General features: G+C 38.0%; 1 long non-coding RNA gene across 1 annotated transcript in view; it reads right to left on the reverse strand.

Annotated features, from left to right (window-relative positions):
* Window positions 1-3,554: 3,554 nt before the first annotated feature.
* The window catches only part of LOC311618861, a 63,687-nt gene continuing 52,125 nt past the window's right edge, over window positions 3,555-15,116 (reverse strand). Inside the window, exons 3-4 of the long non-coding RNA XR_014794388.1 lie at window positions 6,686-6,805; window positions 3,555-3,749 (exon numbers count right to left, since the gene is read on the reverse strand). This is a non-coding gene — a long non-coding RNA (uncharacterized lncRNA). The remainder of the gene's footprint in view (window positions 3,750-6,685; window positions 6,806-15,116) is intronic.

The raw sequence follows: 15,116 nt of genomic DNA on the forward strand, positions 1-15,116 counted from the left end.
TGATATTATGCTCCAGAAAATGGCAGGTTTCCATCTTATTTTATATATCACAATCAAAAGAAAAGATGCCTAGGACATGACTACCTGTCATAATCTGCTTTTAGTTTGTAAATGTTAAATTCAGACCATTCTTTTTTTTTTTTATTATTATTGATATTGTACAGAGATAGAGAGTTAGAAACATCGATGAGAGAGAGTCATCGATCAGCTGCCTCTTGCACACCCCCTACTGGGGATATGCCCGCAATCAAGGTACATGCCCTTGACCGGAATCGAACCCGGGACCCTTCAGTCCCCAAGCCGACGCTCTATCCATTGAGCCAAACCGGTCTCGGCAAATTCAGACCATTCTTTATGTTACTTTAGGTTTATGAGCTTGTAAGGCCACCATGCAGGCCTCTCCCAAGATTGTCAGGTTTAGCATATGGCTCCTTTTGGTCCACAAAGAAAACCATGAAATATTTGAAACATACAGATCCAAATAGAGAAAATAATATGATGAACACTTTGTTTTGTCAAATATGTTAAGAATCATACTTTAGATGTTTTTAATATAAATCACTAAACATTAAAGACATCTGAGACATCCTGTGTGCTCCTGCCTGATATCTCCTCATCCCAGAGATGTCAGAATTCAAGGTTTGCCATGCCCATACATGACATTATATTTTTTTTACTGCCTATTGTGTATCCTTAAGCTCCTTTTATAGATTTTTAAGCTTTATAATTTTATCAAATTACACAGATACTTCTGAAACTTGACATTTTTATTCAGTTTTATATTTTGGAGATTTAACTATGATATGAGATATAGTTGTAGTTCATTTAAAGTACTTATTCTAACTTCCATAAAGCTTTGTATTCATCATTCTCTCTCAGATATTTTCCATGTTTTGCTAGTATATCTTCTTTTCCCTTAAGTTTGAGTTTAAGTTTCCCTTACTTACCAACCAGAGACTCCTGATTGACCCATTCAGCAAACCTCTAAAAACAAATCCTAACCGTCAGCATCAATCTTGGGTAAGGCACTGCTTTTGTATGTCTGTCATAAAATAAAGGTATTATCCAAGAAGATCCAAAGACCAACATATCACATGCTTTGGGTAGCTATCTTCTAAAAGAAGGCAGGGTCCTGGGTGGTGAGCAATAAGTAACTCTCTTCTTGTGAAACCTTGAAGGAGTACTGGCCTGAGCTGGGTTGTAATGCGGGAGGCTCTGGGAATCCAGTATTGGCCTAAGAGCGCTAGGCATCTGAAAAGCCTTAAGGGCTTTGCTTAAAGGGAAATACATGTAAGGTCAACTTTGCTTATGAAAGAAAGCAAAGTCTAATCAGATAGACCTGGTTTCAAAGCTTTATTCAGCCATTTACTGTCTTTGTGACCTGAAGCAAGCCATTTGAGTTTCTGAGCCTTCATAGCTTCATTTGTAAAATGAGATGAATTTTACCTGCCTTGAAATGTTTATTGTATTATATGATGTGATGAATATACAGTGTCTGGTGACCAGCAGATCCTCTCTGATGATATCTATTAATATTATTAATTCAGCCAGTCCCATCAGTCAGGTTGGTGATTCCCTAGGGACTTTACTATGGAATGATGCCTTGAGAATGGTTTGCCTTGGGCCAGGTTGCAAAGCTGGGCTTAGAGAGAAGTTTATCAGACAGTTACTTTTTTCTTCCAACAAGAACATCTCTTAGAAGTCTGGAGATTTAAAGTAAATTACCTAATGTGACACCCATTCTCCTAGCCTTTAACACAGGAAAATATTCGGTTAAAAGGAACTTGAAGAGCAACTAAAAGGAGGAGGGAACAAGAAGCATAGAGAGAAGGAGCAGAACGAAAAGGTGGAATTTCCAATTCTTTTATTTGAAACTCTTGGAAAGGGTGTAACAGGAGTCAAATATATTTGGGGCTAATTTCATATTTGTGTATGAACTTCAGACTAGGTGATACATGGCCTCTGGGGGCACCTTCTCAAGCTATTGCCCATCCTTCAGTGACTCATCATTCAGGTGCTGAAGACAGATAGATCTATTGGAAAACAACATTTCCTACAGATAGAGAAAATGGTCACATGATGAAATGAAAGGAAACAGGAACTGATATTTTCATAAGAAAAGCCCTCCACAACTCTGCCAATACCTCCATCTCTCTTTAGACTTCTGTGAACTGCAGCTCACAAGCTACCAAAACATAGCTGGTGAGTCACTGGTGATTGTTGACAGTAAAGCTGTCTTCAGAGACAAGAGAGCGCTTGTCTATGCAACTCTGTTTAGGTAGCCCGCATATACTGGAATGAATGCAACCAGATGATGACACACTTCAGTGCTGAAGAAGATTCAGCTTCCTCTGGAAGTGGGCTCTAGTGATCACATCTTCACTGTGGGGATCTCAGGTGATCTCACCATTCCTGCCCAGTGCTCATTAGAAGGAAATTGGGAGATAGTTGAGGCATTTTGCCAATTTGGACAACTTAAGGATAGTCCCTTCATTGGGGTGAGGGGAAGATGTCCTTCCCTATATTTGAGAGGCAGCTGATAATAAAATTTGGGCAACATTTTCAGTTATCATGAGAATGTATTGTAATTAGAGTTGCTGATAAGCTTAAAGTTGAAATGGTAGTGAGCTCCAAGAAAAGGTTGAAAGTCTCAATGCTCTTCAACCCTCTAGAAATACATAAAACTTTAAAATTATCAATGCTGGTATCCTTCAAGAAATTCTGATGTCATTGGTTTAGGATGGGCATAAGCTTCTTTAAAAAGTATTATAACTTTTTCAGATCATTGCAATGCACTACCAAGGATAAGATCCACTGAGATAGGGAATTTTACCACGTCAGTGTCTCATATATGTTGAGACGGTTACATTGTAAAATGGCAGTATTGGTGATTATGGGAGCAAGTTTCAGATGAGTTAGTGTGAGCTTTGCTGAGAGAGTTATAATCACTTAGAATACATAATGCCCATGGAACCCAACGAAAATTGGGCTCTTCTGTACTAGGAGAGAACCCCACTTGGGAAAGACTTTTTGGCTCTGCGAAGTCCCAGGAACAGGACCTAGGAGGTTTCTCTTCCTTCTCAAACCCCTAAATCACAACACTAATACAATCACTACATTTTTAATGGCATGTATACAAATAAATAAGCAAGTGTACCTATGTGTGCCTTGTGATTGAATGCAAAACAGTAATAAAAAACAACTCACTGCATTGCTCCTGGTTAGAGAGCATATGCTGGCCTGTACAACTCTTTGTCATTAGAAACTATTACACTATTTGGTGGAGGGAGCAAAGAGGCCTCTGGAATGCTTGTAATGTTTTTTCTTGTTCTGGATACTGGTTTTACAGGTGTGTCCAGTTTTTAAAAATTCATAAAGATATACATTTCCAAATTTGCATTTTCAGTATCTGTTTTATATTTCAATACCAAGTATTAAGAAACAAACAAAAAAACAAAAAAAACACACACACACACACAAAAACAACTGACTCACCACTGCTTCCTTTTGAGATGTGTATGGCAGTTGGCTAGATGACACTTATTCATGGGAAAATGAGTGTTGATGTTGAACTCTTCCACTTACAGAGTTTGGGGGCAGGACAACAGGTACAGAGTGGGGACTGAAGAAAAACTGAAATTGCCAAATCTGCCAGTTCTTTAGTGTTGCACAGGGCGGAGCTCCTGAGGAGATGCCTCTTGTTTAGCAAAGTGACAAGTATTTTCAAATATGCGGAGGTGAAGCCCAACCTGAAAAGGGAGTGGAGAGCTAATTGTTCTGCCCTGTAGGAGAAGAGAATTACATTCCAGAAGAGGTAAGGGTAAAGGGACTGGACGACCAGGGAGTGAAAGGGGCTAACTGAGGAAGGGAGAGGACTGAGTAAGCTGTGCGATAGCAGGTTAGAGCCTGAGGAAAAGATGGCGGGGGGGGGGGGGGGGGGGGGAGGGGGAAGAGATGTATTCTGGAGATGCAATGACAGAAGGACTTTTAAGAAAAGGGTATCTAATATTTTATTTGAATATTTTATGTGGCAGCAGTGAAAACCAGCTCCATCCCTCCAAATCCCCAATAATATCTGCTGCTCTCGCTACCCTGTTAATCACCTGCCATATATTACAAATCAACCGATAGAAGGGTAACTTCATAACCCAGAGAGAATTTGGGTTAGTTTGAATATTTTAACTGGCTGTTGTATAAGACCGAATTAATTTTCTTTTAATGATGATACATGCCTACAACTTGGTTATTTGAGGCCAGTCTCTTAAATTGTAAAATGGAAAAGTGTAAAAACTAACCTGGGCCTTTGTGAGATAACTTAATCCTGACACATACATTTTAATTGCTGTTTTAATTGTCAAGTATAATGATCAGTGTCTCACTGACAGCTGTGATGTGGGACAAAGAGTAGTACAACTCGAGCCCTGGTCAGTGTGGCTCATTTGGTTGGAGCATTGCCCTGTACCCCAAAAGACCGGAGTTCAATTCTCTGTCAGGTCACATAACTAAGTTGTGGGTTCTATCCTTGATCAGGTAGTATGTGGGAGGCAACAGATGGATGTTTCACTCTCACATCGATGCTTTTCTCTCACTTTCCCTCTCTCTAAAATCAATAAAAGCATGTCCTCAAAAACAAAAACAAACGATTTGTTAATGCAAAAAACTTGAAATTAGAGAATTATCTACATTTCTTGGGAAAGTAGCTTAATATCTCTAAATTTTTTCCACATCTATAAAATGGAGGGAAATAATTCCCAAATAGAGATATTCTGAGACATAACTAGAAGAATGTGTTTGAAGTAAGTCCTTTAGAAAATGACATATAGTAAATAATTAATATTAACAACTTTCCTTCTTTCGCTTATATAATATTGCATGTAGAAGTACTTGATTTTATTTTTTCAATAAAGCCACAAATAATTGTTAGTAAAATTAGTCAGAACTAACATTTGTTGGTTATTTGAAAAGCATGTCCTTCATAAGAGCAAACTTCTAGAAGCAGGAAAAAAAAATATTTTAAAAAATATATGTTATTGATTTTTTTTACAGAGAGAAAGATAGAGAAATAGAGAGTTAGAAACATCGATGAGAGAGAATCATCAATCGGCTGCTTCTTGCACACCCCCTACTGGGGATGTGCCCACAACCAATGTACATGCCCTTGACCTGAATCGAACCTGGGACCTTTCAGTCCGAAGGCCGACACTCTATCCACTGAGCCAAACCTATTTTGGCAGGAAAAAAATATTTTTATGCAGCAAATTAAATTAATGGTTTTAGTGCAGTGATTTTTAACTGAGATTGATTTTTCCCCCGAAGGGACATTTGGCGAGGCCTGAAGACATTGTTTGTTTGTTTGTTTGTTTGTTTAAATATATTTTATTGACTTTTTACAGAGAGGAAGAGAGAGGGATAGAGAGTTAGAAACATCGATGAGAGAGAAACATCAATCAGCTGCCTCTTGCACATCCCCTGCTGAAGATGTGCCCACAACCAAGGTACATGCCCTTGACCTGAATCGAACCTGGGACCTTTCAGTCCCCAGGCCGATGCTCTATCCACTGAGCCAAACTGGTTTAGGCTGGAGACATTTTTGGTTGTCACTACTGGCATCTAGTGAGTAGAAACCACAAATGCTGCTAAATATCACACAGTGCACAGAACAGTCCCCTACAATAATGTATCTAGCTCAAAATACTAATAGCACTGTTGTTGAGAAACTGGTGGTAAGGCAAGATAGTCTGGCTAGTCTTGGTTTTCAGTGTGGTTGATGCCTATGCACATATTAACATTCCCTTAACTTTAAAGTATTCCTGTGAACGCTCATAAAGAACGGAAATTTTCATTATAAGGTGATTATATGTTCAAGCCTATATAAATCACACACCTTTGATATCGAAACAAAGCTTTTATTCAGCCCCAGACAAGTCTAGAAAGCACTGTCACTACAAATTCTTCTCCTTACCCCATTAAAAGATGTATATTTTGTAAAATATTACCATTTTGAAACCTGTACAGTTCTGCTTATCTCAAGCAATACTGGGTAAACATAATTCCACTGTGCTTAAGTCATTTCATAATTCAACAATGTGGATGGAGCTCTTTTCAGTGGGGGTGATCGCTTCAGAGTAAGAGCTCTCCTTCATACCAATTCTAAATTTTAATTTTAGAGATCATAATAAGATAACTCAGAGCCAGAAAAAAAAAACCTGTTCATAAACATTTGTGTTATTGCACAAAAATTGTCAGAAATGTTCTTTCCAGATGCGAATTTAATGGACAAAGTACTTGGTAACCTCACACCTGAGCTATTAGTACTGTTGTTCAGTTCTTCATCTCCCATTGTCCACACCACTGCTGCTGCCATCCTATTACTGGCTCCATCATAAAGCCTGGCCAGACATAGCTGAGTCAGGCACAAAGGATACTGGAAAAGTAGGGTGGAACAAGCAGCACAAGTTGTAGAGTGCAGTAATAATGATCCTATAATTTATTTTTGTGTTTTTACAGCACATTACTTGATCATTTTAACAACCCAGTGCTGCGAGCAAGATAAGTAATTTTATCCCTATCTTGTGTGTTTGTTACATGCTTTTGAATCCTCTCCAACTCATGGTGATCCTTTGAATGAGTGATGTCCACAATAATCTATCCTCAACAACCCTGCTCAGCTCCTGTAGATGCATACCTGTGGCTTCCTTTATGAAGTCAATCAGTCCCATAGATAATTTTCCTCTTTTCCTGCAGCCTCCTGTTATTCCTCACCATTATTATCTCTTCCAAAGAACCCTGTCTTCTCATGATGTGTCTGAAAAGAGAGAGAGAGAGAGAGAGAGAGAGAGAGAGAGAGAGAGAGAGAGAGAGAAAGAGAGAGAGAGAGATGAAAAAAACCTACAGACAGATCTATGAAGTTTGACTGTCTTATTCTAAATCATGTAGTGTATAGGATCCAGATCTCTGATCTTTTAACCTAGAGATCTACACAATATAGGACACAAAAATATAAAGCCTACATTATGGTCTTTTCCTTTGAGCTCTCTCTCTCTCTCTCTCTCTCTCTCTCTCTCTCTCTCTCTCTCTCTCTCTCTCTTAAAGAATTTTTAGAGAGAGAGAGGAAAGGAGAGAGAAAAAGAAAAACATTGAATGATGTGACAGCAGAACATACATCAGCTGCCTCCTGCATGGCCCCTGTGGGGTCAAGCTGGGCTTGTGCCCAAACCAGGAATCAAACCAGCAACCTTTTAATGTAAGGGACAATACCCAACCAACTGAGCCACACTGGACAGGTCTCCTTTGAGTTCTCTTAGTTTGCTTTGCTTGTCTTAGTTGCAGGAGTGCAAAAAAGAACTAGAGATTCCGAACTGGTGTAGTGGGTCTGCAGACTGCAGAAAAGGAACAGAAATTCTTAATTAGAACAAAGAGATTTGAACTCTTAGGCATTCTCTAAACCAACAAGTACCAACCATAAAAAAGATCTTTGGGAAAATGATTTATTTCCTAAAATGTCATTTTCAGGTCATTATCAATCATCCTGGAAGTATTTTTTTTAAATTAGCCTTACTAGAAAATAATAAATAGTTTAGTTCATGCCTAATTTTACCCCATTATTCTAATTCAACCATATTACTGTGATTTAATGTGCTTTTCTTCGGGGTGATTATTTTAAACATTTGAAGACAGCTTGTTCCAAATTGGCAATGCCTTGATCTGAGTATATATTTGTTTCCTTCATTAACTTTCTTAGCTATTCATTGTCCCTTGAAAGGATTTTTTCAGTTCCTTGACTTCCTCTTACTTGAATATTCAGTGTAATTGTTTTCATACAGAGCATACAGGTCTTTTTTTTATTTCTGAGAATGTGAAGCCACACTTGTCCCTGTATAGGAAATCATTTTGATGAGGGTTTTTGTGCATGTATGTACAGGATGTAATTTTAGTTTTGTTTTTGTTTGTTTTCAGAGGAGTTAAACATTTCACAACAAACTTTTAGTACTATTTAAATTCAGGAATTTAAAAAAATATAGCCACAAAATTATATGTTGTCTATAAATGACAAAACCAGGAATGAAGTATTTCTGTAGCAGTATAGAAGTCATGAATTAACAAATGAAACTGTTATTCCTTTTTGCTACTGAATTGGAAAATTCATACCTTCAAAGACAGCAAAACTTTGAGTGAGTAGATGTGAGTCATTCACTTCTTTCATAGTGAGAGAGGCTTTAGTTGGAAAATATAGAACTGTTCTATTCTAGTCTCATCTACTTCTAGAAGAAAACAAGGAGACAGTTTTTTAAGAGTCACTGTGAACTTACAAACTTCAGCACAGATCAAGGGAGGCAAGAATGTCATTGGATTTGCTTCAGCTCACCAGTTCTTTAGCATTTCAATCCTTGTCTATATTTGAATGATACAATAATGATTTCTTGTAACTAAATCGTATTTTCTCATCTTCACTCCACTTTTGTAAGACACAAATTTTTTTATAATAAATCTTTATTGTTCAGATTATTACAGGTGTTCCTCTTTCCCCCCCTCTTCCCCCATAGCTCCTCTCCACCTGATCCCCAACTCCACCCCATGCCCTTACCCCCTGGGCCCCTGTCTTCATCCATAGGTGTAAGATTCTTATCCAATCTCTTCCCTCACCCCCTGAGAATTGTTAGTCCAATCCCTTTCTATGTCCCTGATTCTATTATATTCACTAGTCCATTTTGTTCTTCAGATTTTTAATTCACTTGATTTTTAGGTTCGCTTGTTGGTAGGTATGTATTTTATGTCTTTTTGTTGTTCATAATTTTTACCTTTACTTTTTTCTTCTTCCTCTTCTTAAAGAGGAATTTGTAATTCTACACAAATTTTTAAAGCAAAAATTTTATCATTGATGACAAATGCTTGTTTCAGGGAACAATAGTTTATTGGGACCATATAAATATAACTAAGAATCAATCTCTCTCTCCAAGTGTTCGCAGCTCCCTCAGCTGGGAGAGAGAGAGGCTTAGAGAGAGGCCTGAAGAGAGAAGCAGGGACTGATCCATTGCCTCTATGGCAGCTTTTGGTCAGCACTTGCCTCTCTCTCTCCCAGTCTGGACAGCAGCTGCACCTCCATTGCTCTCCAGCCCTCCATCTGGGCTGCTGATAATCCCTGCCTTTCTGATGAGGCCCTGTTGTTAGGCTGAGAAATGTTGAGTGGCATAGAAACCAACCAATCAGAACCAAATCTGGGTGCTGTGAAGAACCAATGGTTGCCTAGGAGACAAAGCTTTTGATGCTGACTGGCATAGATACCGACCAATCAGAACCAAATTTGGGTGCTGTGGGGAGCCAATGGCTGCCTAGGAAATGGAGCTTTTGATGCTGACTGGTATAGAAACCGGCCAATCAAAACCAAATCTGGGTGCTGTGGGGAGCCAATGGCTGCCTAACAGGTAAAGCATTTGATGCTGACTGGCATAGAAACTGACCAATCAGAACCAAATTGGCCAACAGAGGAGGACAGTTGGGGGCGAGATCAGGCCAGCAGGGGAGGGCAATTGGGGGCAACCAGCTGGGAGGGGAGGGCAGTTAGGGGCAATCAGGCAGGCAGGCAGATGAGCAATTAGGAGCCAGTGGTCCCAAATTGCAAGAGGGGTGTCTGACTGCTGGTTTAGGCCCAATCCCTATAGGACATCCCCCAAGGGGTCCCCAATTGGAAAGGGTGCAGGCTAGACTGAAAGTACCACCCTCTGTGCATTAATTTCGTGCACTGGGCCTCTAGTAATAAAATAAAAATCAATGGAGAAAATGTCCTTGGGTGAGGATTAACAACAAAACACACAAAAAAAGGAGAATTGAAGCAGTCATTTTAACAATTCATGTGTTAAGATTTTTATGTGTGTGATCATTAGTTGAATAATATTTTACTACTATACACTTCACTCCATAGATAAAAATTGGTCAATTGAAGGGAAAGAAGAAATAAGTGATCTAGATGTCAATTTGTGTTCATCTTTTACCAAGTAAAAATTTACCTGAGATATAAATAAATCTTAAACTTCAAGAGATCTCCTTTTGTAAATAATTTTTAAAGTATATTATATAATCATATAGTCTCATGCCAGATGATGAGCACTAGAATGAGAAAATTCTTCTTGGCTTTGTGATTCATCACTTCCCAATACTTTCATTATTTGGGAAAAGACAAGAGCAGCATCAGCAAGTGGGTTGGACTTCTTGAGAAGCCAAAGGATGGCTTCAAAGTCCTTTAAAAGGAGTACTTAAACCAGTTTCCTTTAAAAGGGTGTTTTATTCCAAAATCATTTTTGTGATATTCCCCCACTTTATGTTTTTCTCTTGTAATATAGCATTTTTAAAATCCCAGCCAAGGGACCATAAAGCAATCTGACTGTTAAATAACAGTTCTTTGCATGTTATTTTTTTTAATTGCATTTCTCTGGAACACATAACAAATTTTTGCTACAGATCAAAACCAAAAGCTTGGACTGCACCAATGTTAGTTTCAACTTAAATCACCACCAACCTGGGCCTGACTCAGGCTGGCAGTCCACAGGGAAAATCCTGCCTAAATGCATTACTGCCTCTGGGTCTGTCCCCTGCTCAGGTGCACAGACCAGATTAGCCAGGAGACGCAACAAGGCAAATTTGACTGGCTAGAATTCTGGGAAGCAGGAGGCTTTAAGATACCACAAACATTTGTAAGGCCTAAGTAGAAACAACTGTTGAGGGAAACAGTCTGAGCAAGAACACGGTTATTCATGATTCCAAACTGATGCCAGGGCTTGCTGAAGCTTTTTAGCTAGAAATGCTTTCAGGATAAGACTTTTCCTCTGGAGAAGCTTAAGGCCTGAAAACCAGCCATCCTTTGTTGTTATAAAACTTCAGAGTATATAAAATTTTAAAACAAAGACTCATTCATGTTCAAAAATTTGCTTAAAGTAAAATTAAAGTAGAATAATCTGTTCTTTGCCTCTAAGGTTCCTTTCAATACTCAGTTTTTACATACAAAAAGTAGAATCCTTTTGCAGATTCACTTGCAGGAAAAGGAAGCATAGTTTTATTAGACAACTAGAGGCCCAGTGCACAAATTTGTGCATAGGTGAGGTCCAGCCGGCCCAGCTCCAATTGGGTCAGTTAATCCAGGCCTGTTGGGAGGAGGAGATGGAAGGAGGTTGGCCGGCCACTCCAATGAGGCCCTAATAGGGCCAGGCTGTTGGCAATTGGGTTAGTCAGAAGCCTGGGAGAACATGGTGGCTGCTCTTGGAGGTTTTACTGATGTGATTGTTTAGAACCATGATAGTGTTTCTAGCTTGTCAATTTCATGGTTGGATAGATTGGGTCAAGTTACTTAATCACCAAGGCCCATTTCATTATCTGTAGAATGGAAATGGACATAATTGTAATGCCTACATCATATTGCTGTTTTGATAATTACATGATATAGAGGGAGCACAAAGTAAATGTTGACATATGTTAGCCGTTACTACACTAAGACCATTTTTTCTTTGTGCTAGTAGTATTTCATTGTAAATTTTGTCAGAAATATCACGTTTCTAAATTTTTTTAATAGCTGTGAAAGATCACAAAAAAAGAAGCAGTGAGCTGAGAGGGGAGGCAGGGAGAGAACAGGGGAGCCCTGAAATTGTTGCTCTCAATGTCATTTACAGTTTTCATCACCATTAAAAGCTACTCTTTTGAACCAAGATAAAGCTCTCTTGGGAGTCTCTATGAAATAGGCTGTGTGTGTGTGTGTGTGTGTGTGTGTGTGTGTGCGCGCGCACACGCGCGCACGTGTGCATGCATGCACAAGGGCACACATGGGTATAATTTCCTCAACAAATACACTGAATTCTGGTTTGGGGATATAAGTTATAGATCCACAAAGAGAAATCTGTAGAAAGAAATATTATAGAACTAAAAAACATCATAGGGACTTCACTAATGCTTGGTTATTTAAACTGTTTCTATTTATAAAGAAACCCTTAAAATTACCCATTTAGGTGATCCAAATAGGCTAAAAGTGAACATATTTTTTATATTGCTATCGTTTGGTTTCAAATAAATTTATGATAAATAAAATTACAAAATGCGGTTGCTATCTCCAAGGGTGATTTTATTGTTTTTGCATCATTTTTGCTAAGTACATTTTCAAAGTAGAGGCTTGCATACTTAATAAATAAAACCACTGGATATTAGGAAATGAACTTCATTGAAAGATATTCAGATTATTGGAAATTTTAGATTTTTTTCATATTTTATTTTTCCTAAAAGAAAAATATAATTAGTTTTCCCTTTCATTGGCAGAGAAATGTGGGAAGACTCATCATTTCATTCATATTTAAAAAGTGTTATAATATCACATTCTGGATTCTAACACCTATTTAGAATGAGCCACAGGAGAAATCTGCTCACAAATATTCAAATTTATAGTGTGACTGCTGACATCACAGGGAATTATTTTATTATTTCATTGGTCAGATAAAAAAGAAAATTCAAAGATTCTATATAACTCTGTTAAATACTAACAACATCTTTCAGTATTTAAAACACATTGTATTTTGGTATCACCCATGCTACTGAAAAAAAAAAAAGATATTTATCAAGATTACATAAATTCTTGAATTCATCTTTGGAGATGTTGCATTGGGTATAGATGTCTCATGAAATCATGTGTCTTAATTTTACCAACAGAAAGTGTCATTTAAATGAAAGGATTTGGTCCAGCCACTGTTGTGAATTTATGCCTATGTAAAGCTCCAATCTTATCTAATAAAAGACAAACATGTAAATTTATCGTACCTCCACTATGCCCACCAGCCAATCAGGAGTGATATGCAAATTAACCCAACAAAGATGGGAGTTAATTTGCATGCACAGGTGATGAGTGACCAGGGTGGGGCGGAATGCCTGCATCATCACCCCACCCCCAGTCTCTTGTGGCCTCTAGCAGCATGGGAAGGCAGGGAGGGAGCTGAAAGAGGCAGCTCCAGGGCTGGGCCAGAGTAGAAAGGCAGTGCCAGCAGTCAGAGAAAGGAAAGTCCATTCTAGCACAAATCAGGCTTCTAGTCTTATTATTACTTTTTTATATTTTATTGATTTTTTTACAGAGAGGAAGGGAGAGGGATAGATGTGAGTTAGAAACATCCATGAGAGAGAAACATCGATCAGCTGCCTCCTACTGGGGATGTGCCCTCAACCAAGGTACATGCCCTTGACCAGAATCGAACCTGAAGTCTGATGCTCTATTCACTGAGCCAAACCAGTTAGGACACTTCTAGTCTTATATAAGACTGATGTTTTAAATATGTCATAATGTAGCTACTTCAGGGAAATTATAAAATCTGGAACATTTGACTTCAACAGTCTAATTGGTGAAATATAGTTAATTTCCTAAAAAAAGAAAATCCTCCAATTTTATTTAGACATATTTATGAGAAGATGTTTATAAATATTAATACATCTCTTAATTATGAGCTGTAAGAGGAAGTCACTGTTTTAAAATATTTATGGTAAAACTTTTGGACCACTGTTACCAACTCTTTGTCAATTGAGGATATTAATAACATCCCCTCATCTCAAACATAATATGTTGGAAAACAAAATTCTTTATCTTTTTCTGCAACATAAATCTGTTTATTTGGTGTAACCTGCTAAGTAAATGGCACCACCAGTCACCAAAAAAATGTTTGCTCAAGCCAAAGGTTTCAGAGTCACTCTTTAATTCTTTATTTCTCTCACGTTGAACATCCAATTAGTAGCAAATATTTTTGGCTCTATCTTTCCCAATTATCCCAATCCAGCCACTTCTTACCACCTTGATCTCCTAACACCCTAATGTAAACCACCATTATTTCTACCCTGATCTACACATTAGGTTCCTTGAGCATATCCCAAGTAGAGGAGTAAGGCTTTCTTTAAAAAATCCTCACCCAAGAACATGTTTAAAGTAAGAGAAAGTAGGGGAGGAGAGAGGAGCAGCAATTGGTTTCTCAAACATACATGCCCCAACCAGGGATTGAACCTGCAACCCACGAATGTACCCTTACCAGGGAATTGAACCGGCAACATTTTGGTGCACAGGACGATGCCCAACCAACTGAGCCACTCCACTGGATAAGTCTTTTTGTATGTGTGTGTGAGACTAGATAATCTCTCTATCTAGGTTCTATTTGGGGGAGATGGATTATTTAACTATTTATTTCTTCTCAGTACCTAAGATACTTATAGGAGAGTTAAGCTAATTTATCTCACAAAAGCAAAAACTAGTCCAGAAAGTTCTTTCCATCATATGATGTAGATTGTATTTTTTAAATAGTGACACAAACTACAACCTTACTTAAATTTTTCAAGCTACATAGAATTAAAATGTGAAAATCTCCAAATTCTATAGTATCCATTTACTCTTCATTGGCAACTACTAACGGTGGTTTGAGTGAATCCTTCTAGATATTTTCTATATATATCACACACATGCTCATACACAATAATTTTCTCCATTCTAGGATGCTATTAAATGTAATTAAATTGCTTCTATTTCTCCAGGTTACAGTTCTCTTCCATTGACTCTTTGCCCTAAGTGTAGGCACAGGTAATCCATTAATTCTCTTCTGGTTAGACCAGAAGGCAATTGTTTACTGAGCAATGCCAAGGTTCTGAGGGATAACTGGCAGAAATTACATCATGAAACAGGCAAAAAAATAAACTAAAACTAGATAGTGCACATTATCTCCCTAGAATTAGACAGCCCAGGTACATATCTTAGCTCTTCTACTCATTAACCTGTTAACCAAGCAGGACGTATAAATACGTCAAACGTAAACAATATCAGGTACGGGTAGGACATATGAATAGGTCCTTGAAATATATGTTGCGCCCTGAAACGGGCGGGACTATATTTCCGAACAACAAAGGTATTAGTCATCCATACATGTCTCGACATGAATTTAAGACACGGAAGGAATCAGTATTATTTCGCTAGTGAGAGTAGTGGACGTGTTCTGGGTGAGCAGTGACGGGTACATACTTACACTTACCTACCTATTTTCGTATTATATATCATTTAGTTATATTTTTTATATCTCCAACCTTTATAATAATAGAAAAACATATAAAATTGATCCAATCAT

This window comes from Pipistrellus hanaki, assembly GCF_964339955.1.
Source record: "Pipistrellus hanaki genome assembly, chromosome: 1".
Taxonomy (NCBI): Eukaryota; Metazoa; Chordata; class Mammalia; order Chiroptera; family Vespertilionidae; genus Pipistrellus; species Pipistrellus hanaki.